The sequence below is a fragment of the Podarcis pityusensis genome (assembly GCF_964106645.2).
Source record: "Podarcis pityusensis genome assembly, chromosome: 4".
In the NCBI taxonomy this organism is placed as follows: Eukaryota; Metazoa; Chordata; class Lepidosauria; order Squamata; family Lacertidae; genus Podarcis; species Podarcis pityusensis.
In genome coordinates this window covers 46,946,252-46,972,323 of record NC_138027.1, presented here as the reverse complement: position 1 = coordinate 46,972,323, position 26,072 = coordinate 46,946,252, and positions in this window count along the sequence as shown.

Sequence of the window (26,072 nt, the reverse complement as noted above, 5' to 3'; positions counted from 1 at the left end):
ACCTTGGCGCTGTCCATGGCGAGCCCTTTATCAGACAACTTGTAGCCCAGGAAATCCACCTCGGTCACGTCGAATTGGCACTTCTCCAGCTTGGCGTAAAGCCTATGTTGCTGTAGCCTGCTCAGCACTTCCTTGACGTGTCTGTCATGCTCCTGCTGCGATTCCGAAAAGATCAGGATGTCATCCAAGAAACAGACGCACGTCTTGTAGAGGAGCCCCGCCAACACGTGATGCATGAAAGCTTGAAAAACGTGGGAGCCATTTTGCAATCCAAAAGGCATAACTCTATATTCGTAGGTGCCCAGGGGCGTGAACATGGCTGTCTTCCACTCATCTCCCTCCCGCATGCGAATGAGGTTGTATGCCCCTCGCAGGTCCAACTTGGTGAACACTCTGCCCTTCCGTACCTTTGCGAGGAGGTCGTCGATTCGGGGCATGGGGAAGTCCGATGGCTTGGTCACACTGTTCAAGATGCGAAAGTCCACTACAAGTCTTTTTTGGGGCGTGTCCCGCTTCTTAACAAAGAATACCGGACTGCCCCCCGCTGCCTTGGACTCTCGGATGAAACCGCGCTCCAAATTATGATCTATGAACTCTTTGAGTTCCTGCAGTTCGTCCTCAGACATGGAATACAGCTTCCCTTTGGGTAGCGCCGCCCCCGGCAGCAGGTCAATTTTGCAGTCATATGGTCTGTGGGGGGGTAGCCTGTCTGCCTCTTTCTCGCAGAAAACCTCCAAAAATTCTGCGTACTTGTGGGGGACCGCTTGCAGCGTGCCTAGCTGCAGCTGTGACTCCTCTTCCCCTCCTTCCTGCCTGGGCACGATGCAGTGTTCAGCGCAAAAGGAAGAGCCGAAGGTCAGCTGCCTCTGGTACCAAGCCAGCGTCGGGCTGTGCTTGTCCAGCCAACTCATGCCCAATACAATGGGCGTGTCCGATAGTTGAGTGACATTGAAGCTGATGATTTCCCTGTGATTCCCAAGTCGCATCACCATTGGTGGCGTCTGCTTCACCACTTGCCCCCCTAGCAGCTCCCTGCCATCCACCGTGACAACCTGCAGGGGCAGCGTGGCAGGCAGCAACTGTATAGCGTGCCGGTCGACAAAGTCCTGCCCTATAAAGTCCGCATTGCTTCCGGAGTCAATGGTGATTGGCACGTCCATGGTGATTCCATTGGGCAGCTGGAGCGACGCGGTGAGCTTCACTACCGGTTTGGGCGGGAGGGGGTCCATGGGCTGTAAAATCTCTGGGGACTGCTTCACTGACACGTCTGGTTGGGCCCCAGTGCCTCTTCCTCCAACCAGACTCCTTCGTTTCCCTGCTGTGGTTGTCCTTGCTGCGTTGCTGCAGTTACCATTGCTGAGGCTGCAGTGTGCTTGTGGAGCCTCTGGGGACACTCTTTCGCCATATGCTGTGGATCATCGCAGATGTAACACTTCCTGTTCCCTCTAGGAGGCTTCGCTTTCACTGCTGCCGGTGCTAGGGCTCTGGCTGCTGACTGAGCCCTTGCACCTCCAACCTCCATAGGTTCCGCTCCTCCTCCTGGCGGAGGCGTGGATTGCGCACGCGCTGCTTCTCTGGGAAGGAAGGAGGAGCCCCTGGCTGGTTCGCGCCCTCCACGCCCTTCGTCCCTGCTCCACGGACGTCCTTCCAGCCGCACCCCCACCGCCAGCGCCCTCTGAACGATCTCCTGCGTGGTCCGGGGTCTCTCCCCCCTCGCAATTTCATCTTTAACCGAGCCGTGCAATCCCTCCCAAAACAGGTCTCTTACAGGAGCCGAATCTCTGTCCCATTCCAGGGCACTGACCAAAGCGAAAAAGCGGGCATGGTACTGCCTTACGCTGGCCCTCCCTTGCTTCAGTCCATGTATCTCCTGCCGAGCAAGATCCACGTCAATGCTTGATAAAAAGCACCCATCCATCGCTTTAATAAAGGCATCCGCATTTTGGAGCGCCGGATCATTATCTCTCCACAAATTGCGCAGCCATGCTTTAGCATCTCCATGCAAATGGGACATGATGAATCCCACCTTCTCTTGCTCATCTCTAAAGTCTTTGTTCAGCAGTTGCAGTGCACACATTACATCTGCTCTAAAGTTGGGGTACTGTTGCAAATTCCCATCGAAGTGAGAGACCAGACCGCCTGTTCGTCTCCCCAACCCAATCCCCTCCGGTTTGGGTGTCAGTTGCCCTTGCTTCGTAAGCACTTCCAACCTGACCTGGAGATCCCTGTAGGCGGCAGCTGCGTCCTCCTCTCTCTTCCTGGATGCAAGAGCCTCGGCATTCAGTCGTGTCACTGCTTCTCTGAGTTCCACTATCTGCTGTTCGGCCGTCATGTTGTCTGCCGTTCGTGAGCTCGCTAGTAGGCACCCGCTTTCTCTCCTCTCCGCGAGGACGTAGATGCCCACAATCTAGGGATGGAGCTTACTGTCAGAGCTGCTTCCAGATCCTAGCTCACAGAGGATCACGCTAGCCAGCGATCATTAAATAAAAGTCTTTATTGAGTTACAGTTTCCATTCTCAAGCTGCTGCGTGCAACTCTACGTCTCATGGTTAGATCGGCGAAGCTCCATCTGAGTCTCCGCCCCTTGTACACCAACTTAATATCCTAGCCTTGCTCCACCTTTTCCGCCTGACTGTTCTTCTCTGGGTCCCTCTGCCCCCCGGGGTCTCTTCCTTCCGGGATTCCTCTGACGCTGACGCTGACCCCCCTGACTCTTCTCCCTCCTTTCGGCGGGCTTTAGGACCTGGCTCCCTTTCTGTGAATCTTCTGATTCACTGGAAAGACTCGGAGATCTCGGGTCGTCGTCATCACTCATCTTTTCTTCTGCCTCCTCTCCCTCGCTCTCTGTTTCCTCCCTTGCCCTTGCCTCTGCTCCTGAACCCCTGACACATGGCAACACTAGGGCTCTCCCAGTTTGTTTCGGGCCCCACACATCAAGCAGGCCACACGCTGGATTTGATCTTTGGCGTAGGTATAGATGTGATCATGTCTCCTCCGATGAAGGTGCCATGGTCTGATCATTACGCTCTGAAAGCCAGGATTGACTTTCCACCCCCACCCTGCTTAGGTGGCGAGCCGATTTGGGCTCGCCCGCAGAGGCTGATGGACCCTGATAGATTCCGCCAAGCCTTGTGGGACCTTGCTCCCCCTGGCGACTCATTGACTAAGCTTGTTGAGGGCTGGCATATCCAGCTCCTGGCAGCCATCAATGAGATTGCACCTAAGCGCCCTCTGCGCCCCGCAGAAACCGGGCTCCCTGGTTTACTCAGGAGCTCCGGAAAATGAAGCGGGACCTCAGACGGCTAGAGCGAGTATGGTGGGGTGCCCGTGACGGAGCCTCAAGAACATCATATAGGGCTTTTATGAAAACCTACGAGATAGCGGTGAAGGCTGCTAAGAAGTCTTACTTCTCGGCCTCCATTGCATCCGCTAGCTCTCGCCCGGCGCAATTATTTAGTATAATCAGGTCTTTAACGTCCCTTGAGGGACAGCCAAATTTAAATAACAATTTGACACACAGCTGTGAGGCATTTGCGAGCTTTTTTGCGGAGAAGATCTTGTTGCTCTGCCATGACTTCCCTGCCAATTTGGATACAATAAAGGAACTGGAGGCCCCTCGACTGTCCTCGGGTCCAGTATTGGACCACTTCGACCTGATATCCCCAGCCGATGTGGGCAGACTCCTCCGAGCTGGAAAGCCCACCACCTGTCCTCTCGACCCGTGCCAGTCTTGGCTGATTAGAGCGTGTCCAGACGAGGTGCAGGCCCTCCTGGGGGATATCATCAATTTTTCCCTTGGCACGGGGACATTCCCAGGGGAACTGAAGGAGGCAGTGGTGCGCCCGCTGTTAAAGAAAACATCATTGGATCCTTTAGATCTATCCAATTACTGCCCGGTTTCGAATCTTCCGTTCCTGGGTAAGGTGATTGAGAGAGCGGTTGCTGAACAGCTTGGTGGGTTTCTGGATGAAACATCGGCTCTGGATCCATTCCAGTCCAGCTTCCGCGCTGGTCATGGGACCGAGACGGCTCTGGTTGCCCTAACAGATGATCTTCATAGACAGCTGGATCGAGGCGGGTCGGGGCTGCTGATTCTTCTAGATCTGTCAGCAGCTTTCGACATGGTCGATCACAAACTCCTGGACCACCGCCTTGCCGACGTGGGGATCCAGGGCACAATCCTTCAATGGCTGCGTTCGTTTCTCTCTGGTCAGGGACAGAGGGTGGCGCTTGGGGGGGAATTGTCATCGCGCCACTCCTTGGTGTGTGGAGTACCTCAGGGTGCGATACTCTCCCCGATGCTTTTCAACATCTTTATGCGCCCCCTCGCCCAGCTTGTTCGGAGTTTTGGGCTGGGTTGCCATCAGTATGCCGATGACACCCAACTGTATCTGTTGATGGATGGCCATCCTGACTCGGCCCCAGACACACTGACCAGATGTTTGGAAGCTGTGGCTGGATGGTTACGTGGGAGCCGGTTGAAGCTAAATCCTTTGAAGACAGAGGTCCTGTGGCTGGGACGGGACGATATGGGATTGGGGGGGCAACTGCCATCTCTTGCGGGGGCGCAATTAGTGGCAGCACCGTCCGTTAAGAGTTTGGGTGTAATCTTCGACACCTCCCTTTCCATGGAGGCGCAGATTGCAGCTATAACAAAGGCGGCATTTTTCCATCTCCGCCAAGCTAAGCAGTTGGCTCCTTACCTCTCTCGCCCTGACCTAGCCACTGTGATCCATGCAACGGTCACCTCCAGACTGGATTATTGTAACTCGCTCTACGTGGGGCTGCCCTTGAGACTGACCCAGAAACTCCAGCGGGTGCAGAATGCAGCAGCGAGACTCCTTACGGGGTCTTCGCTGCGAGATCACATTCACCCGGTGCTATACCAGCTGCACTGGCTCCCGGTGGAGTACAGGATCAGGTTTAAGGTGCTGGTTTTAACCTTTAAAGCCCTATACGGCCTAGGACCCTCGTACCTACGGGACCGCCTCTCCTGGTATGCCCCACAGAGAAACTTACGGTCTTCAAATAAAAACATCTTGAAGGTCCCAGGCCACAGAGAAGTTAGACTGGCCTCAACTAGAGACAGGGCTTTTTCGGCTATGGCTCCGATCTGGTGGAACACTCTGTCACAAGAGACTAGGGCCCTGCGGGACTTGACATCTTTCTGCAGGGCCTGCAAGACAGAGCTGTTCCACCAGGCCTTTGGCCAGGGCACAGTGGTTTGATTTGAATTAATTTTATAAATTTTTTTTTTTTTTTTTTTTATAATGAATGGTTTTAGAGTGTTGTTTGTGCTGTACTTTTGTACTGTTTTATTGTTGTTAGCCGCCCTGAGCCTGGCTTCGGCTGGGGAGGGCGGGATATAAATAAAATTTATTATTATTTCTCCCAAGAAGCAGGCGTCTTTTAATTTTGTGACTGCTGTTACCATCTGCAGTGATCAGATGCCCAAGAAAGTAAAATCTCTCACTGCCTCCATTTCTTCCCCTTCTATTTGCCAGGAGGTGATGGGCCCAATGGCTATGATCTTCGTTTTTTTGATGTTGAGCTTCAGACCATATTTTGTGCTCTCCTCTTTCCTCTCCCTCATTAAAAGGTTCTTTAATTCCTCCTCACTTTCTGCCATCAAGGTTGTGTCATCTGCATATCTGAGGTTGTTGATATTTCTTCTGGCAATCTTAATTCTGGTTTGGGATTCATCCAGCCCAGCCTTTCACATGATGAATTCTGCATATAAGTTGAATAAGCAGGGAGACAATATACAGCCTTGTCATACTCCTTTCCCAATTTTGAACCAATCAGTTGTTCCATATCCAGTTCTAACTGTAGCTTCTTGTCCCACATAGATTTCTCCGGAGACAGATGAGGTGATCAGGCACTCCCATTTCTTTAAGAACTTGCCATAGTTTGCTGTGGTCGACATAGTCAATGAAGCAGAAGTAGATGTCTTTCTGGAACTCTCTAGCTTTCTCCATAATCCAGCGCATGTTTGCAATTTGGTCTCTGGTTCCTCTGCCCCTTCAAAATCCAGCTTGCACTTCTGGGAGTTCTCAGTCCACATACTGCTTAAGCCTGCCTTGTAGAATTTTAAGCATAACCTTGTAGGTTAGGTTGATAGATAGCTACTAGGCTGAGGTTACCTAGTAAGTTTGGTGGCTTAGTGTATATTTGAGCCCTGGTTTTCCACTTTTAAGACTAGTATGCTAACTGCTACTTGGAATCTAACTTGGACCACAGCTGCAGGGAAATATAATGCAGATAACTTATAAAATGAATGCATAAGGCAGTCTTTACTAACCTAATGCCCTCCAGACGCTTTGGATTATAGTTAAAGCCTTATGTAAGTGTGGCTTTTACAATAAAAATAAGACAGCCTTTTAAAGAAAAACTAAAAGACATACTGTGATTGTCCTGGACTTTTATGTGTAAGGCATTGATGAGGTATTGCCTTAAAGAAAATACTTCTTTTTATATCATGAAAGCTTCCTTGCTTCCTTATAAAGTGAAAATTGGAGTGACTGAAAGTATCAAATGCTTTATTTTGGTACCATGTATGATAACTTGGCAGTATTATTTGATGATAAGCCTGACTGCTGTCAACAAGAATTGATAGTGTAAGGAACACAAATCCGAAGAAGCACAAAAGCCAATTTCCACTTAGGCTGAGTATTTTGTAACTTAGAATAGATGCCTTGGAAAGCACCAGGATAAGATACCTAGGAGAATATTCAGATACTGACAATGCTCATAAGCAATACTGATTCTGCTGGGAATAGTGTGCTATAAGGTCAGGGGCTTTGAGGGAAAGGATGATAATGATGAAAGCCTGAGAGTTCTCATGCCCCTGAGTTTGTGACTTAATCCCAGTCCACTGGCTGGTTAGTTTGCTCAAAGTCCCTGGGACCTCTGCCTGAAGCAAAATGCCAGTTTTGCCAGCAATATAAAGTTGCATCTCCAAACTGGAACAGTACAAGTGGGGTCACTATGAAGAAGGTGAAAACATTAATCCAGCCAGTGTCAGTAGGAAGCTTAGCTGAAAATGTATTCCTGTCTCTGAAACCAGCAGCAGCCAGCCCAAGGATTTGTGAATTAGAAGTGTATCACAAGGATGAAAGTCAGTGAGGACTGAGGTCACACAGAGCCCTTAGGCAGATTGAAAGGAAGAATAGTTTCACCTGATGTTTCCCCAGGATCTCGTACCTCCCCCTTCCCCAGTCAGGGCCACTTGAGGGCAAGGCAATTCTGTGCAATGTTAACAGCCATCCCTTCATTCCCAGAAAGCCCAGAAGGTTAGTCAAAGATCAGGGAAATCATTCCAGCTGTTTCTCGCTTCTCCCCTGTGCAGGAAACTAACCTGCCTCCAAACCAAATGTGTGAGGCACTCATATAATTGTTGGCATTTGTCTGTCTCAAGAGACAATGTATAGTGTGCCTCTGGGAGTGAAATCAGACTGCTGCATTAGCAGCACCAAAGTGACCTCACTGGGGCACAAGCCTGGGCAGTGTGTATAAAGGTCCTGGGCTGCCCAGATGACAGCCTTGCTGATGTGGTCCAAAGGAAAGCAGAGTTTGGCACCAACTTTGTTGCAGAAGTTGCCGAAAAAAGGCGTACAGAGTCCCAACTGTCTTAGGGACTCCACTCTAGATCTCTGTAGAGTTTACTCCTTAGCCTTTTCTTCTCCTAAAGATACTCTACAAGGCAGCATGGGTTTAGGATCAAAGTTTTCCTTTCCAGGTAGATGGGCTACCTTTCCAGGTTGAAGAGCCCTATCTACCCCTCATTTCCCACTACAGCATGTGCAGAAGCAGCCTTCTTGACCATTGGATCTATTGGTCATGTCTGCTCAATCCACCAGAGCCTGCTTTGCATGCAGGGAAAGTCCTTAACTCATTGTTTGAGACCCATCAGCTTTCCTCACCTGGTTTAGCTGGCCAGTCAAAACCATTCCTGGGGTGTGGTTGCTGATATTGCATGCTGATAGCTTCTAGGAGCCACAGGTAAGAGCTCAGTGCAGGATGGGGACCAAAGGTGGGCAAACTATACCAGAAGGAGCATGATATCCCCTCCCCACCAGAGGTACTACCCCTCACCTAACACCCCAATCATATATAACTGACTTCGGGAAAGTAGCAAATGACACATTAAAGATCTGTGTGGGCCGGGGCATTGCAAGGTACTTAAAAGGCTTGGGGGTTAGGCCCATGATACATGCTAATATATATATTCAAGCTAACAATCAGGGTGCAAATTCATAGAGGGGGAAAAGCTCCTGACTGTATGGGCTCACATTCAGCTGTGGGGTGCTAAGAGGGTTTTTTGAGCCCAGTATACTATGCCCTCCAGCCCACCTGCAATCTGTTGTCAAGACCCGCTGCTTGTATACAGAATGAAACTGAAAGAAATGCCTCTGGGCACAAATTAAGTAGCTGGGTGGCTGAGGTTTTGCCTACACTGTGCTATGTAACACACCCCGTAAGCAAAGTAAGTAACAGAAACAATTTTAAGTTTTAAAAAAGGAGAGGCTGGAGATCTGGGGCCCAGCATGAAATACTTTGGGCTCAGTCCCCCCTGGGCCACCTCATCTCAATGCCTCTGTGTGCAGGTGTTGCAAACTTAGGAAAAATTGTTTATTTGTCCTTCTGATGGAGTCTACTTACATTGATAAATGGTAATATATAACTTTTAGCAATGCATTAATAAAGAAACAAAAACAATGGTGTGTGATTCATTTCAGCCTTCTGTGTAATGAAAACCTACAGAAACAGAGGATAATTGAAGATGTTCATGCCTTAAACATGATTTGAGGTTGGTTTTCTAAATAGTTGGTACTGGGAAAACTAATTTCCTCCCTGTTGGTAACAACCCCCCCCCCCCGAAAAAGCCCTCATTCTCTTCAATACCAAGTCAAAACTGCAATATGCATTTATGTGTTTCGCTTTCATCCCCCCTTTCCTTATTCAGTTTGGAATTTATATTCTAGGCAGAAGCTTCTCTCTAACATTGACATTCCCTTAGGCACTGCTGCTCTCTGATCATGGTTAACCTTCAAAATGTTTTTAAAGATCTGATTTCATATTTCCTACTACTGTGTTGGTTTTTAATACTTGTGTCCAGAGGTGAAGCACAAATTTGTTTTAGGGTCACTTTACGGGGGCAAAATTGATTAAGAAGTTGTTTCTGAGATTGTGTGAATTATTGGGCTTCATTGCAAAATATTAGTGCAATAGAAATAAAGAAGTTAAAAACAACCATCACCCTTCTGTCACATTAAACATTAAAACAGAAAAAATAGTTGCTCTTAAAACAAACTCTGTCAGCCAGAAACACTGCAATGAGGAAGACTCTAAGGCCTGAGTGAATAGATATATCTTTGACTTGTGTCAAAACCTCACTAATGAAAGGGACTGGGAGCTCCAAAAATGGGGGTACTATAGTTCTGTTCAGTTATTCTTGTCCTCAAGCAATGATGGGAAAAGCAATGGCATACCCACTGGACCTCCTCCCTCTGTTACAGCCCAGTGACTCACCTCACCACCATGTAGTACCACAGAGAAGGTCTACAGACCTTTGCCCTCTGACATATGGGTCAGGCAGTGGGGCCGAAATGGATGGAAAAGGACCAGCACACCCACCCTTGCTCTCAGCCTCATGCACTTCTAACATCTGCATAGGGCTTTTGGCTCTGTTCACACAACCCTCCAAAACATTTGGAGAACTGGAAACAAACCATAGGTTTGCACACTTCCTCTTCTTTGTGTGTGGTTTCACTTTTATCTTGCAGTTTCCGTTCACCTCCATTGTCAAAATACAGTAGGTGCTTTCTCCTCCAACCAAAATGGGAAGCAATAGTTTGAAGCTGGTTTCCAGTTCTGGGTTTGAGTACAAGCTAATGTTAGCGTTAACAGAAGACTGAAAGTGAAGCTCAGTGAGAGGAAAGGACCTTTCAAATAATCCTCCACAGTTTGGAGGATTGGCTGAATTGAGCCACTGTATGCATATATTCATATACGCATAACATGTACTATGAAACCATGTTTCTGCTGTTGTGGGCAGTCACCTACTTCCTCTGTATAGCTGGTGTAGGCTCCTTTTTCTAGAAGACCATAGCCCATGCTGTTTTGTTGCTGTCCCAGTGCAACAATAGAAAAGCACAGCTTAAGAGTACATGCTAAAATATGAATCTTTAAGAAAAGCAAAGGAGGTTTGGATTGGTGGGTGCGCGCGCACACACACACACACACTGAACTAGGAAGCAAACTAGATGATGCTTTGAAGGACTGTTTATAGCAGATCATTAACATTCCCATGTGAAAGATATGTTTGACAAAATCTAGACAGTGAATCCCATGTAGTTTTAATAATTAATTTTAATGAATTTGAGGTTTTGATATTTATAGAAAACTGGCAAGGATGTAGAGACAGCAATTTGGCATTTATGAAATATCAGCTTTCAGCAGATAAGGAGAAAATTGAAAATTATCTGTACCAACGTTCATTAAAATCCCAACGTAGGTAAATAACTAATTGAACACCATCTGTCTGTTTATACTCCTCCTAATAAAAAAAAGTATCTGTCTGAAACAGATTAATGAATCTGTTCTTATTTCTTTGAAACCAACAATTTTCTGAGAGTTTATTGACACTGTTAACATAGTGAGTTCAGTAATAGTGGCACTGAAAGACCACCTGTAACTAAAGACCACCTGGCCCGATTAAGAAAACAGGTTCTATAGACCTGTTCTGGCATATCATGATCTAAGTTCAGCTGTGCATTTCACTTTTGGTTGGCATTTTGAGAACTCTTATTGAGAAATTAAAGTCAGGTCAGTGTAACTCTCCAAGAAGGTGGAACTAGTTCTCCCTCCCACCCTTGACTTAACATGTGGCTCATTTTAAAGAGTTTCCGATAATTATTGGCCTAGTTTAAGCCAAGGGAAATCAAAGTTCTAAAACTCACAGTGAGCTTCTACAGATACAAAAGCTCCAAACTTCAGAAGTTTACCTTCCATAAGTTGGAAGACTACCAGAACAGTGACAGGATATCTGTTATGCTCGGGGCATTACTATGCTCATCCCATCGTCCTCTCATATGTTTAACACTTATAGTCCTGTCCCTAGAATAGACCATAATAGAATAGAATAGACCACATCTTTACTGATAGAATTTCTATTTGAATGACAAAGAAGATACTGTTTGGAATGGGGGCTGGGGAAATGGATAGACACCATGTTGGTCTGATGCCAGATTTCATGGAGAGAGAGGCAAAGCTGAAGAACCATGAACAGTTCCAAATGAGTAACTCGCTCCAACAAAGTTTGGAGCTCTCTGAGGCCTGTTAAGCCTCTGTCTCCAAACTATCTCCATACCCTCCAATGAAAATAGGGATGTCCTATTACTTAATTTATTATACCTCACCCATCTGACTGGGTTGCCCCAACCACTATGGGTAGCTTCTAACATATATAAAAACATAATAGAAAATCAAACAGTAAATAAAAAGTTCCTCATACAGTGCTGCTTTCAGATTTCTTATATAGTTGCTTATCTTCTTGGCTCGGAGATCACATAATTCCATACCCGCCAACATTTCTCCATTGAAAATAGGGATGTTCTAAGGAAAAGTGGGACATTGCAGGATCAAATGAAGAGTGTTCTCTATAAGCTGGCATTGAGTCGCATCTGATCCAGGGCTTCAATTGGGTATACGCCACTCACATGCATAGCATTCTCATGCCAAAATAGATAGGCAAGAATAAGGAGCTGGGGTGTACACCTCAAAATATGCTTTGTGCCACCAGAAATGATATAATCTATATTTCCAACAGTGCGTTGTACTTCTATGTTTTGTTCCTCACAAAAGGAACATTATTGGCACTGTGTCCAAACAAAGTATTGAAAATAAGAGTCCAGATTTTGAATTCCTCAGAGACTTAAACGGGAACATAATTTAATTATTATCTTATTCTTCCTGATAGTTATATACAATCTAAGAGAATGATATATCTGCTTTTTCAAAAAAAAATTTTTGTTTTTGTAGCAATCTTAATGATAACACTTTGCCTTCATTTCTATTATTATTTCATTCTAGGTATTGAAAAATCTTTTCAAATTACAGAAAAAAGGATGAACAAGCACCCCATACCATACCGTAACACAGACTGACATTTTGAAATAGATAAATAGATGAACTCTAAGGATATAGTTTCTCCTTAAATGTATAATTTCTACATGGGTGTGATGATCAATTTGTGATGATTTCTTTTCTTTCTTGCCTCTGTAGAGTCCAATAATGCAATGGCTGAAGAACAAGGGTGTTTCAGAGTAGCTGGATGGATGTCTTGGATTTTAATTGTAACTCTGACAATTTGGAGTGATCGTGGTAACGGACAAGGTCAAGGTAAATGGAAGGATTTTATTATTGAGAGGAAATATGAATGTAGTTTGGCTTATTCCGCAGGTGTTCATTTTTAGTTTTGCTTGACTATGGATGAATTAGCAAATAGTTGTTTTACCCTCTGTTTTGGTTCTTTTAGTCACACAGCTGTGGCCAGTGCAGTGCAGTGGTGCTGAACCACTGCCTCTTGACAGTGTTGTTATTGATGCTTACCAGAATGATGAAGGGATGAGTGGGAGCAAGGGCAGGGTTCTGCAGATTGCTATATTGCCTCACTGGGGCACCCATACAGCCCCAACTTTGTTGCTTCACTGTCTTGCTAGGCTACAGTGCTACCACTGTGAGGAAAGTGGCTGCGCAGCACCGCCCTGCCATACCAGCCACACCTGCTGGAAGTCTTTGAAATATTAAATGTTTGTGATGCTATTGAATGTGAAACGGCGTATAATTTAAACTAGTAGAAGTCATTCATTATAATTTTTCTGGCTATATAAAGTATGCTTTGCATTCTCCATGTGATAACTCGGATGTGTGAAGGGAGGCATATGTTCTTTGTGGTTTTGCCGATTTTTCTTAATGACTGTCTGTGCAAGCTCAGTTACATTTTCAAGAGACTGTTTTCATTTGAGGGATGTGCTGTCTTGCTTCTTTGCCTGGCTTTGATAGTTTTCAAAATCTCTGTATTGTTGTTGTTTGGGGGGGAAAGGAGCAAGAGAAGGAATGGCTGAGTAGCATGTATATTCATAGCTTAAATCTGGGATGGGGAACTTGAGCCTCCCCCCAAAAATGTTCTTTACCTCCAAATCCCATCAGCTACAGCCAGCATGGCCAATAGTCAGCGATACTGCGTGTTGAAGTTCAACAACCTTGGGGGAATGGGGTTGCAGTTCCCCTCCCCTGCCTTAAGCTATGAAAATAATAGAAAAGGAGAACTGAAGAAGTGCTTGAGAGTTTTGAGATAACTGGAGGTATGTTTTTTAATTGATGGTTTATATGTTTGTTTAGGCACAAGTACATTGGTCAGATGATTGTATTTTGCATTGCTTAAAGATACAAAAGGATTTGAATTGTGTCTGGCAATTTTGAAATGGTTTTTCCTGATGTTTGTTTCACATTTGTTGGATCATGATGCAGTTGTGCATGACTTCAAAGCTGACTTTGCAACCCGTCTTACTGAACTATCAAACATCTATATAGTGTACAATATATAAGTATATCTTCAAACTTCTGATAACCCTGAATTGCGTAAATCACTCATACTGTATACTCACTAAAAATCTCTGAAGTTGCAATCTCTATTGAAATAAGGTCTTGTGCTTTAGCAAATGCAGCATTTATTCTGGTTATGTTTTTTATACCAAGTCTTGGCTCTGAAAAGAACCAACACCCTTTCTCCAAGGTGAAGGAAATCAGTCTAAAAAGGATTCTCAAATCTTGTGCTAACCCTGAGTAATATAATTCTAGCTTCTGTTACAGGAATTATTATGAAAATTGCATTATGTATAGTTGTGTGAAAGGGAAAGAAAGGAGAGAACCCAGATATATCATTTTAAAGTTCAGGCTACATAACTGTTCCAGCTAAAAGCAATATATACTATGATTGTGAAGTAGGATCTACCAGAAACATGACAATGACAAAAAATTCTACCTCCCCGCCTCCCTGAAATGTAAGCAGTACTGCTTTGCTCCATTGTCTTGGACAGGGAGGAGAAGGGTTGGGGGAAGGCTACTGCCCAATGTTCTTATGCCCATTACAAATTGCCCATTGAATTTTGTTTAGCACAGAGACTGAATTTCCTATATAGTGTACTATCACACAAGGCTTAATCATGACATTGGGGACTTTGAGTGAACTTTAAATGCAAACTCTTCCAGTTCCAGTCCTTGGTTTGGACCGGGTCTTTGAGATGGGTCCAAATTGAAAGGAGCCTCATAGCTTGCTTCAGCTGCCGGTCTCTCCTACCTTTCTCCCCTGAGAAAGTGGGCAGATAACAGGAGGCAGGGATGGCTCTCATGTAAACAGGAGAGGTTTTACAACAGCGGTGGGAAACCTGTGGCCCTCCAGGCATCGTTGGACTCCAACTCATATTATCATCTCAGGGATTATGGGAGTTATAGTTCAGTGGCATCTGGAAGACCACAGGTTCCTTATCCCTACTTTACAAAGTCACTTGTGAGCTGCAAATGACATACAGAGCTAGAGGTCATGTGGCCTAGCATGCCACCTAGGCAGCATCATAGCTGGCATACTAACTGCATGCTGATGATCTACTATAAAAGTGAACCAGTCACATGGAATTCCACATGATTGTGGATTTAAAAAAAATCAAGCCTTGTGTCACATTTAAATTGGGTCTAAATATAGCTCCTATCATTGCAAATGTAGCCATGGGAAGTTAAGAAGAAGCCTGCCTAGCAACCAGCTGATCATTCTAAACAACCCATTTTGTTCTTGCAGATCCAAAAGTGGAAGCCTGCTATGTTGTCATACTGTTTACTTCATTTAAACTCCTCTGAAATACCTTCACTCACTTAATTAAAATATTGGAAAGGGCTGATTTCACAACTTATTGTCTGAGGGTGGTTTCAGATAACACAGTGGTTAGTGCCAGCTGTGCTCATGTTGGGGCTGGTTGTGCATAGTGACTGGACATATGGACAAACAAATCATAAGCACCCTGTGTTACATCATGGAAATGTGGGAGCTAAGGACCCATGGTAGGGGTGGCTTCATGACCTGACTAGTTGATTAGCTCCCATGTGGATACAGCACAAGGCACATTACTTGCCTTTTCTTTTTTACCAATGTCTTTATGAAATTTGCTTAAAGATTAAGGGCACAGCCCAAATGAAACATACCTTAAATAAAGATGCAAGGTTTCCTTTCTTCCCTAACCGATGCAGTTCCATTTCTCCTTTATGCAAGCAATTTCATACAATCTCTTACATTTGTACTGACTTCACTTAGAAAATGTTTAATATTCTGCAGATTATTCATCTTCTGAATTGAAGGCAAGTAGAAGGGAATTCAAATAGGCTTTTAATGTGTCAATTCAGATTCGTAAACCTAAACTGCTGATTTAGTAAATAATTGTGTTCTCTTTCAGGCACCACTCCATTGTGCTTAGGTACAACTTCAGTTGAGGGCCAGTGCTGTATATATATATAACTAAATTATCCTGTATTTACATGAAAGTATATTCTGTTAACTGCCTTAGAAGGGCTTTGCTCTGAAAAACTGCATATAAGTATTAAGAATGTATAAGGAAATATTGTATCCAATTTGTAACAGTACCATCCAATACTGTTTACAACAAAACAGCAGCTACAACATGTCTCATTGCAAATGTTTAGTTTTTGAAGTTAAACTTTCGCAAATATTTTTTTGCCATAGAATGGATGTTGCAAGCCCCTGTTGTGTGCCTAAGACTACACTCCTATGTGTACACTTACCTGGGAGGAAGCCCCTGCAGCAGAAACACACACGCTGTTCTTGTCACATGAAACACATTGAGGGATGTTTCCTTCTTAATTCAGCCACTGTCATTACCATGTTAACTCTCCTAAATATGGGATCTAGATTTGGGGAAGGCAGAAGGTCTGTTAGCAGATTGCCTTTAATTCTCCTTAAATGTTCTGAGCATGGTCGAAACGCTAATGCAAGTGAGTGGGACAATCCTGTAGCTGGACAGAATCAACTGCAGGCTTTTGATTTGAAGTATTTTTTTAAATTGAAGGCTTCAGGGAAGTGAACAGATAAATAGCAGGTTGCCTTAAAATAAACAGCAATAATTTCAATCACTAGCTGATCCTAGATTGATATAGTTTCTAAGGAACATCCAGGAATTTACAAGCAAAATACATTTAGCTTCACCCAGCATGGGAGTTGTCTGTAAGGAATGGCACAGATTTCTCAGGCAGAAGAGCAGCAAAAAGGTGTCTGCAGTTAGACTGAATCCCACAGAGATGGGTGCGGTTAAGAGCGGTAGTCTCGTAATCTGGGGAACCGGGTTCGCGTCTCCGCTCCTCCACATGCAGCTGCTGGGTGACCTTGGGCCAGTCACACTTCTTTGAAGTCTCTCAGCCCCACTCACCTCACAGAGTGTTTGTTGTGGGGGAGGAAGGGAAAGGAGAATGTTAGCCGCTTTGAGACTCCTGAAGGGGAGTGAAAAGCGGGATATCAAATCCAAACTCTTGTTCTTCTTCCTCTGCTGTTCATGGAAATCAAGGAAAGAGAGCTATAGATTGGGGAGGATCTCCCTTTAGTTCTTGTGAGATATGCTTAGGACTCTGGAGGAAAGGAAAGATAATTGAGATGTCATATACCTTCCCAGAGCTAGTCAACTTCAGCACCACGTTTCACTTTTGTGTATTATAACTCGAATGTGCTTTGCTCATTTCTATCTGATAAGGAAGATAATCTGAAGGAGGCAAAATATTGGGGGTTTGGCTTTTATTACAGAGACATTGAAATAAATTGACAAATTACCTTTTGATTTCTGAGATGGCAGTTCTTCAGTCCTTTGTTTTTTTTAAAAAAGAAAAATTAAAAGCTTTGAATTCTTCTATTCTACTGTTCAAGGGCTGACTTTGACCAGCAAAAAGTTCTGCATAGATTATAAATCTCATGTTTCCATATTAGAGCATTGCAGAAACACTATCTGTTTAATTCCAGAGTAGTATATGAAAATGCTCTTATTCAGTGTTTTTTTTTCTATAAAAAAAGTTTAGGGATACTCTCATTTTCCTACTCATATTGAAATACTGCCCCTCAATGAGACTGAACTTAGATACACAAAATGTTTAGGGGTACCCCTGCATCCCCCCAGAAAAAGCACTGCTCTTATTGATTCTTGTTGTATGCTTCATCAAGCTATGGAACTGAAAGCTATGGAAATGAAAGCTATGGAAATGAACAGATTAAACTGTGGTAAAGAAGGTATGATGGATGGCTATGAAAATTTAGGGGGTGGTTGTTAGACTGTTGTCTGTCATATAGTTACTGGCCAAGCAAAAGACTTGATCTTCAAAGACATATAATACAAAAAAAGGTTTAATGTTAATACAAAAATGTTTGTTGAACATATAATTAAAATAATGTTTCTCAGAAGAAACCTTCCCTTCCCCTTTAAAATATGGCACATTCAAAGGGAACAAAATAGATGAGTCTCTTCAGACATATTTTTGGCAGCCGTATTGGTATTAATCAGGAAAACTTCATAGAAGAAATAAAAAGAATTGGCAATGGAGAGAATGATACACTGATGCATAAAATGTAACAACTTTTAATCTTGGAGTCCATACAAGATCTAAGTGTACTAATGTACATTTCTTGAAATACAGCTTGACATTTCATGTATATTTTACAAATCAGCTCAATTCAGAAATGAATGTAGCCTGTTTTGTTTACATAGATCTTTTTTTCCATTTTGCATGAATTTAATGGAATCATGAAATTTTAAAGCAACTGAACATATTTGATATTCTGTATTTAGTTACAAATATTTTTGAGGCTGAACAACTCTTCAAAGCCGACTTATTCCCATTGAGTGACATTCCATGATGCCTACTCTGTTGTGCAATTCACTTCCATTGGCACAGTGGGGGTATCCTTTCATGTCTCCTAGCCTTCTGGAGCAGATTTTCAGGGTATGGGAGTGGTACAGGGTGGGAGGTGGTACAGGAAAGGAAGGAAAAGTCCCATTGTGCAAGAAGTAGTATGCTAATCAAACACTGGATGTTTTGTGTGAGTGTGTGTGTGTGTGTGTGTGTGTGAGAGAGAGAGAGAGAGAGAGTTTATTTCTTTATCTGAAAAATATATAGTCCACTTTTATACAGTTGTTTTCCAAGTGGTTTCCAATGAAAAGGTGATGGTGGTGGTCATTCTCCAGCTTTAAAATAACCCAAGGTCCTACCCTAGTGCTTAGATTTGAGGGCTGAAACTGGAAATCTCACAATCCTTAGAATGCTATTTACTAAACATTTTTGTTTCTAGTTCTCATAGGTGAAGGCCTTCCATAATAACTGTGGAAACAATATTCCACCAACTAAGCACATGTAATTTTAAAAGTAAGCTTTTAAATGGACAAGGTCAAGGAGTTAACAGTGATAGCAGAATGTCTTGCTAAACTTCTGTAATAACTAGTGCACATGTCAGGTCTGTGGGATCTACTTAAAACAACACCAACAAGAAGAAGAATCCTGAGATCTATTAAGTGGAACCAGGTGCAAAAGGCACATTCTTAGAATGAAAGAATTCAGAGCTAAGGAACTAAACTAAGCTCTCAGTGCTTTCACATACGCAAAATCACTCTTGATTACTCACTGTCCCAAAATGTATTCATTTCAGAAGTATAATTTACAGGTGGGGAGGGAGAATAATTTTGTTGCCATTGTTGAACTTTAAAGCATCCAAGATCTACCAGTAAATCCCAATGTGTTTTCTGCCAAACTGCTGTAACTCATGCAGTACCTCATCAAGAATACAGGATTCCAGAATACAGAATACAGAATTCCAACCTACATTACTAGGTTGTTGTATTACTGAGTTTACATGTAAAAAGTGCTTTGAACATTGCTGAAATGCAAATTTCCACATAATCATGGAACACCACCCTTGATTTTTATGTTATTTAGAATAAACACAATGTCTAAATCATTTGGGGGTAATTAAAAAGGATGAGTTTAATAATTTCTCTTAAAATTGTCAGTGGCTTCAAAAACGTTTGCAAACCCAGCCAGAAAATACTGTCAATGATGACTGTGAAATATGAATTTGATATTTAGATTGCAATGATTTACTGTTAAATAACAGTAAAATGTTCACACAAAGGATTTTTGGGGATAGGGAGGTAAGAAGAGAGACCAAGAAATACAGATTGCAAGCCCACTGAATGAAATGAAAAGAAGTAAATTAACGGTCTCAGAATGAGGTCAAACCCAATCACAGAGATGATAATACTAAGGTTAATTATGTCATCATTTTCCATTGAAATTCAGCTGATTATTTTCAAAGAATTTAACATGAGATCAAATCATTTCCGTGGAAAGGGAGAAGAGGAAGAACTTAAGCCAGAAGGATTTGAAATTAATCTGTTTGAGGTATCAAATTGCAGGATATGTAGTATGTTTCCAGTAGTCACTTAAAACTGCACTTGTATTTATTGAATTACTTCATGCATAAATGCATTTAATCACTCAAGAAATGGAACCTTTTCCTATTGTATAGTCCAAAACCAGAATCACATTATATCCTCCAAATAGGCTACTTCTGTTACAAGAAGTTGCTAGGCCAAATCAAGTCTATGGTATGATGATTCAGTGAGAGATATTAAAATAGTGAATCCAGTATTCAAGAAAGACAAGATTATATTAAGTTTTTTTCTACTACCCTTGCAAAGGTGTCTGTACAATCACTTAAATCCCCTCCCCATATCTGATTGGTTAATAATGACTCAGTTGGGGGGGGGGCAATGACACCTGTAAGATCTGTTTAGACTGCTGTTGTGAAGTGCATTAGTGGCAGATTATGCAAAGTGGAGAAAGAAATTTTGGCAAAACAGCTGTTACTTGACTGGACTTGATGCAGGAAAAGCAAATGTATAGTTTGGTTGCCTATGATTGGTCCCACTGATCTGAGTATATGTAAAAGCTTTTATTCTTACATCTTTTCCCTATAGCTTGTCTAGCCAGTCATTTTAATAATTATTTTGTATTGTTTCCATGGTGGTTTATGTTTTGTTGTATATATTGTATACCACCTTTATATTTTACATGAGTTAGCGGCACAGAAATCCTTTTATAGATAAAAAATAATAATAAGGCAGATGCTGCTGCTCTAGCTTCTATCAGCTTCAGCCATCTTGGCAAGTGGTCCTTGGATTATAGGAGTTGTAATCCAATAACATCTGGAGGGGACTGTGTTGACTGCCACTGATTTAAGGCATTGATTGTCTTGGCAAAGAAGCTATAGTATTTAGTTAAGGACAGACCAGACCCGATTCCTAAAGCATCATTTAGAGGACCACAGTTATAGCCTTCTAGTCCATGGAAAGAAGAAGGGGTGTGTGGGTCACCAAAATGCATAGGTGTTCTCTAAGCATGATCCTCAGTCTAGCCTGTAATGAGAAGCAGTTGCTCTTTCAGCTGACCTTGCCTCATTCCTCACTTCTATCACTTCCTATACTGACTCCCCCTGTGGTGGTTGTGGTGAATAATCTGGTGTCATCATTAGGGTTTCCCATTCCGTTGTAAAACACGTGTGCGAATCAGCTGCTGGGGAGTCCAGAGGGGCTCATTTGTTTCTTTCCTGTTTGCTGCATGAATAAAATGTATATTCAGCACATTACAGATTAAATGGGATATCCTAATCTTTCATCACATGAACGCAGACCATCTTAAAAACAGAATTAGCATTTAATTCATAATGCATGAACTACATTTTTGAAAAGTAGCTGCTTAGAGTTGAAGGCCTGCTGTATCAATTTATGTTTGGAAGGTAGGCAGGGAGAGCCTCAGCTTCAAGTGTTTTGGCATGAGCCCAGTTGAGCATTACTGTCACATTTGATTCTTTATTGGGCTGAATAAATGCATGCTGGAAATCTGAGAAAATAAGATCTGCCCTAAGTGCTAGTGCAATATATGCATGGTAAATAGGTTTATACCACATTTTGGCTTGTTTAGCTTCAGTTAGACACCATGTAATGTAAAATAATGCATCGTTAATGCATTCTGATGACCTGTGCGGATAGTATCTGCAGCACATTAATTAATGTAAATGGTGGTAATTGTACAAACAACTTAATTTATTTGAGTTTGCCTTGGCAGAATGTTCCAACTCAGAGAATGTGCCTTGATTGTCCCATGGTTTCTTTTGCTCTACTTCTGCAAGTTCAAAAACAACACATTATTTGACATTCAGCACTAATTTGCAGTAAGCAACAATTAACTTCCATGGCTTAACTTGAGCCAGGCATCAGAACAACCACAGCTCTGTAAACTGATATAGATGCCGGCACCCAGCTAGAGAAGATCTGAAGCAGTTCCTTTCAGTGGCGTAGCGTGGGTTGTCAGCACCCGGGGCAAGGCAAGTAATTTGCGCCCCCTAACCCATGGATTTGCGCCCCCTAACCCGTGGATTTGCGCCCCCTAACCCTAACCCCCAGATGTTGCGCCCGGTGCGGCCGGCCCCCCCTGCACCCCCCACGCTACGCCACTGGTTCCTTTGGTTCTGTTCACAACGTGTAGAAATATTTTTCCTTCTTCTACTGACACACCCAATCCACACATTTTGGAGACTAAGGAGAAGGGTGTCCTTCCTTTTCAGACTAAGGGGAGGGGTATGAAGTTCAGACAGACTTAATTTTATAATTAAGCACTGCAAGGTGCTCCTGGAGAAGAACAGCTTACTAACATGTTTTATGAAACAAAAGAAACAGGGCTATCAATACTCATCACAATTGTTAGGAAAGAGGCAAAACCTGCTGCCCCCCACCAAGCAAGCCGTCAGGGATATTAACAGGAAGGTTACCTCTTAGCTCAGTGATGTTCCTGCACACATCCAGTTATTGTTCCCCATACAAGTGAATGGTTCCCCATACAACTGAATATAAGTACATTTGCTGGTAAAATGTAAATTATTGTAATTAACTTGAGCACACCAATATAATATGAACACAAATATAGTTCCTGACCTTAGTTAAGTGTGTCTTTGTGTGTGTGCACGAGTTTGTGCATTTGTGTCTATTTACAATTTAACCTGTACTCATAGCTCACAGAGACCTGCGCAGTATATGAATTTTCTCTCTGTTCATCATGACAATGGACAATTGTTTTAGAATTGTATAATACCTATATTTGCTTCCTATATGTTCTATGACAACCAAGAGCTACAAGGAGTTTCAGTGATTACTTTTAGCATGCAGACTGAATAAAAAAATCTGACTTAGCAAGTCACAGTACTACTGGTAAAGTTCATTGTAATCAATGGACTGTCTACCTATGTTCCGTAAATCATGTATTTTATGTATTGTAATGGGATTAATTTTAGTAATTACAACAGTCATTTTCCAGGGTTTTCCGTCAAGAAAGATTTATTGAAACAAAAAAATGGTATTTGATTTGCAGTTAATTCTATCAAAGCTTGATTGGTAGCTCATCAGAGTAATAATGTGCTTGTTAAATTATAGATGACATTTGATGTAAATTACTTTACATATATAATTTGAGGGGGGGTGTTGCAAAAGTATTCATATATTATAAAAAGAAATTTTGAGACAATTAAAGATTAAGCCATAAAAGGAAAGTGTCCATGTCAGATTTATATATGATTCATTTTGAGTGCTCAGTGTTTGTACGGAGCATGGAATGTTTATTATTGAACACAACTATGTAAAGCTAGGGTATTATCCTGCATAAAAGATGTTGTTGTGGATTAAACAGTTTAGGCACAATCCATCCTCTCTCATGCATGTGGGAGGGGAATCTGTATCTATCACCTTTCTTTCTTCCTTCTGCTGGCTGTGCCAGATTGCCATGTGTTTTGCCTTTTGCATCTGACAGGCCATCAATATGAGGTTTTCTGGTTCAACTGACATGTGATGTGCAAGCTAAGCTGAAAGACTCCCTCTTCTGCCATTCACAGCCTGTGTGTTGTGTTGCTCTACACAGGAAGCTGCCTTATACCAAGGTTATTTCTCCATCTTGCTCAGTATCATCTGTGATGACTGGCAGTCTTTAGTGTTTCAGAAAGGAGTCTCTACAAGTCATACCTGGAGATGCCAGGAATTGAATCTGGGACCTTCTGCATGCAAGTCAGATCCTCTGCCACTGAGCCATGGCCCTTCCCCAAGAGAGGGCCTCTTCGCTGCCATCACTTTTATTTCATTCTTTCCATGGGTGGGTTGCTCCATGCTTGCCCCTGGTTATGAGGTCCTCCAACTTTTCATGCAGTTGAGTAAACAGCCTTGAGTCTTTACAAAGCCACAGTTGAGCAGACAGCCAGGAAACCAGATCAAGAAACTAAATTGAGTGGCCATGCATTCTCCACAGAGGGGTACATTGCACTAACGGCATTGGAGCCTGCTAATTTGTTTTGGAAATCCCTGAAGCAAGACTTAGAATCATGAACATGTATTTCTCTCTTTGCTACTGAGTCCCCTCCCAGCCACAACTGAATGCCATGAATAATTCAGAGAATCACAATTTTCAGACTTTTCTGGCATGTATTTACCCACTTACTTACCTTTCAGCGCTCTCAAAAATCCAATCAGGTTAAGAGCATTTTAATGTGCCCATAATATGTCCATTGCTCCAGACTCTGGATTAAAGGAATAAAGAGTTCTTGTAATGGTTTGGAGGCATGTTGAGGTTACTCCAGCAATAGAAGCAAAATTTGTTTCATTTACCATGCATTTGATTTTGAAATACTTTTTAATTTAAACTGAATATCTTCCAGAGTACTTTGCACACTGGAAAGGTTATATGAAGTACATTTCAGACGGGCAATAGTCTCGGCTCAACCACACAAAATTAGTTTGCCATCAATAATCATGCAAATTGGTTCACCCTTTCTGAACATCATCCAGATTTATAACCAAGGCTTCAATAATTGCTATAAATAGCAGCTAGCTTTCAAATACATCACTGTTCTTATCTTAAGGGACTCTGTCAGTGTTATGGTTTTTGTGTTAGCAGCACAGAACTTGTTCCTTGCCAAACCTTTCATGGAATTCTTGCATGATTTTGTTAAAATTGGTAAAGCAGGTTAGTGTAAAGGCATTGTGCATGCCACTGACTCTATTGACCCTTTTTCAGGTTTTGCCTTCTTTCATAGGAGCATAGTTGAAGATAGAAAGCTGTCTTATCCTGAGTCAGACCCTTGGTCTATCCAGTGTTGTCCACGCTGACTGGCAACAGCTTTCTAGGGTTTCAGAGGGTTTCCCCAGCCCTGTATGGACATGATGAAGGTGAAACTCGGGACCTTTCACATTCAAAGCAGATGCTCTACTGCTGAGTTACGGTTTGCCGACTGGTGTTTGCAGGGCTGGCCCAAGACATGGTGTGGCCTGAGTGCAAATGACATTCTTTCTCCCCCAATACCAAGCCAAGGTGCACAATATCCAAGCCCCCACTCCAAGCTATTGTGACACATAAGGCAACAAATCTCATAAGAACCTATCCCCCTCCCCCGCTAATAAAATGCAGTAACTTTAAAATTAAATAACTAACATTTTGCTGCCATTTTGTGATGATGCTTCAACTCTGGTGCCTGAATTGGTTGGTCCCTTGCTATGCCCAATTATAGGGTCAGCCCTGCGGAATTACAATGTAGGAACAACTTTTGGATGTCTCCAAGGACAGAAAACTGAATTGTCAAACATGGCTGCTGCTCTGGTTTGATAGGAAATGCAGCAGTGTTGCTGCTGATAGCCTCCAGTCTATTTCTGGCAGGCAGGAGTGACCATTTCAGGAGTGGCACTGCCACCACCTCAGGACAAAAGCATTTGGGAAAGGAAAGCACTGATTCTCCCTTCCCTTGCTTCTGAGGTGGCGGTAATGATACCCTTCACAGCATAACCAAGAAAGAAAGTAAAGTCACTTAGGGAGAAGATCATCTTTTGTGTGAAAGCAGCCAATTACAAGCATTTTGTTAAATACGTAACTGCAGAGGTTGGGTGGGATAGAGGTGCTGCGCTAGCTTCCAGGTAGGTAGGTCACTGCTGCTTACTGGGAGAGGCGAGGAAGGAAGGTTGGTGTGGTGAAAAGGCACCAGCAGGAGCACTGGATTGGCTCCACCAGTGCATTTGCGCCAACACTGCCTTGTCCTCTCCCTCCCAGTAAGCAATGATGACCCACCTGCTAGGAAGGTAGCATAGTAGTTGCACCCCACCCATAGCTGAAGAGATTCTACCACCATCCCTGGTATAAAAAGAGCTCAGTTGCTTTGGTCATGGAAATGAGACAAAGTACGTCAGTCGGCTTTTCTGATGTCTGACAATGTTCAGTTAAAGCAGAAGCCCCATTCCCTACTGGGATTCTGCTATCTATTAACTGTGTGGGGGTGGGGTGGGGAGGCCAGCAAGAAAAACCTCTGATAATTAAGTTAGGACGACTGCCAAGATGTAATGGTTTTCCTGTGTATGAAAAGCGTCATGGGCAAGGAGTTATTTTTCCTAATTGTAAGCATTGGTGTACATATTTCATGAATTAGAACAAGCATTATATTGATTAAAACCTTTAAATCTTACTATCAGAGCAAAATAAATATTTAAAATGACAACAGTTCCTCTGGGGATTGGTACATTTTTCATTGTGTTATAGATTTATAGAATAATACGTTGCAAATAGATATCTACCACTGGATTGTGTGTGTGTGCATGGGGGGGAGGAGGATTCTTAATTTTGAAAGGCTGCACTTTGTTTATCGCTGAAATGGCCATACTGAATGTACAAAATAGTTTGAATTAGCCAAATGTCTGCATCACATGCTTTTACTAAATCATTTCCAAGCAAAGCTGAATTTGCGACTCATTCAAAATGCATGATTTACAACATTACGTTTGAAATTCTCTGTAGAGATTTAAAAGCTTTATGTACTTTTTCCCCAGGATAATTTCTAGCTATGAATAAGAGAGAAGACGGAAGGGGAGCTAGAGGCATTTAACATTTTCTGT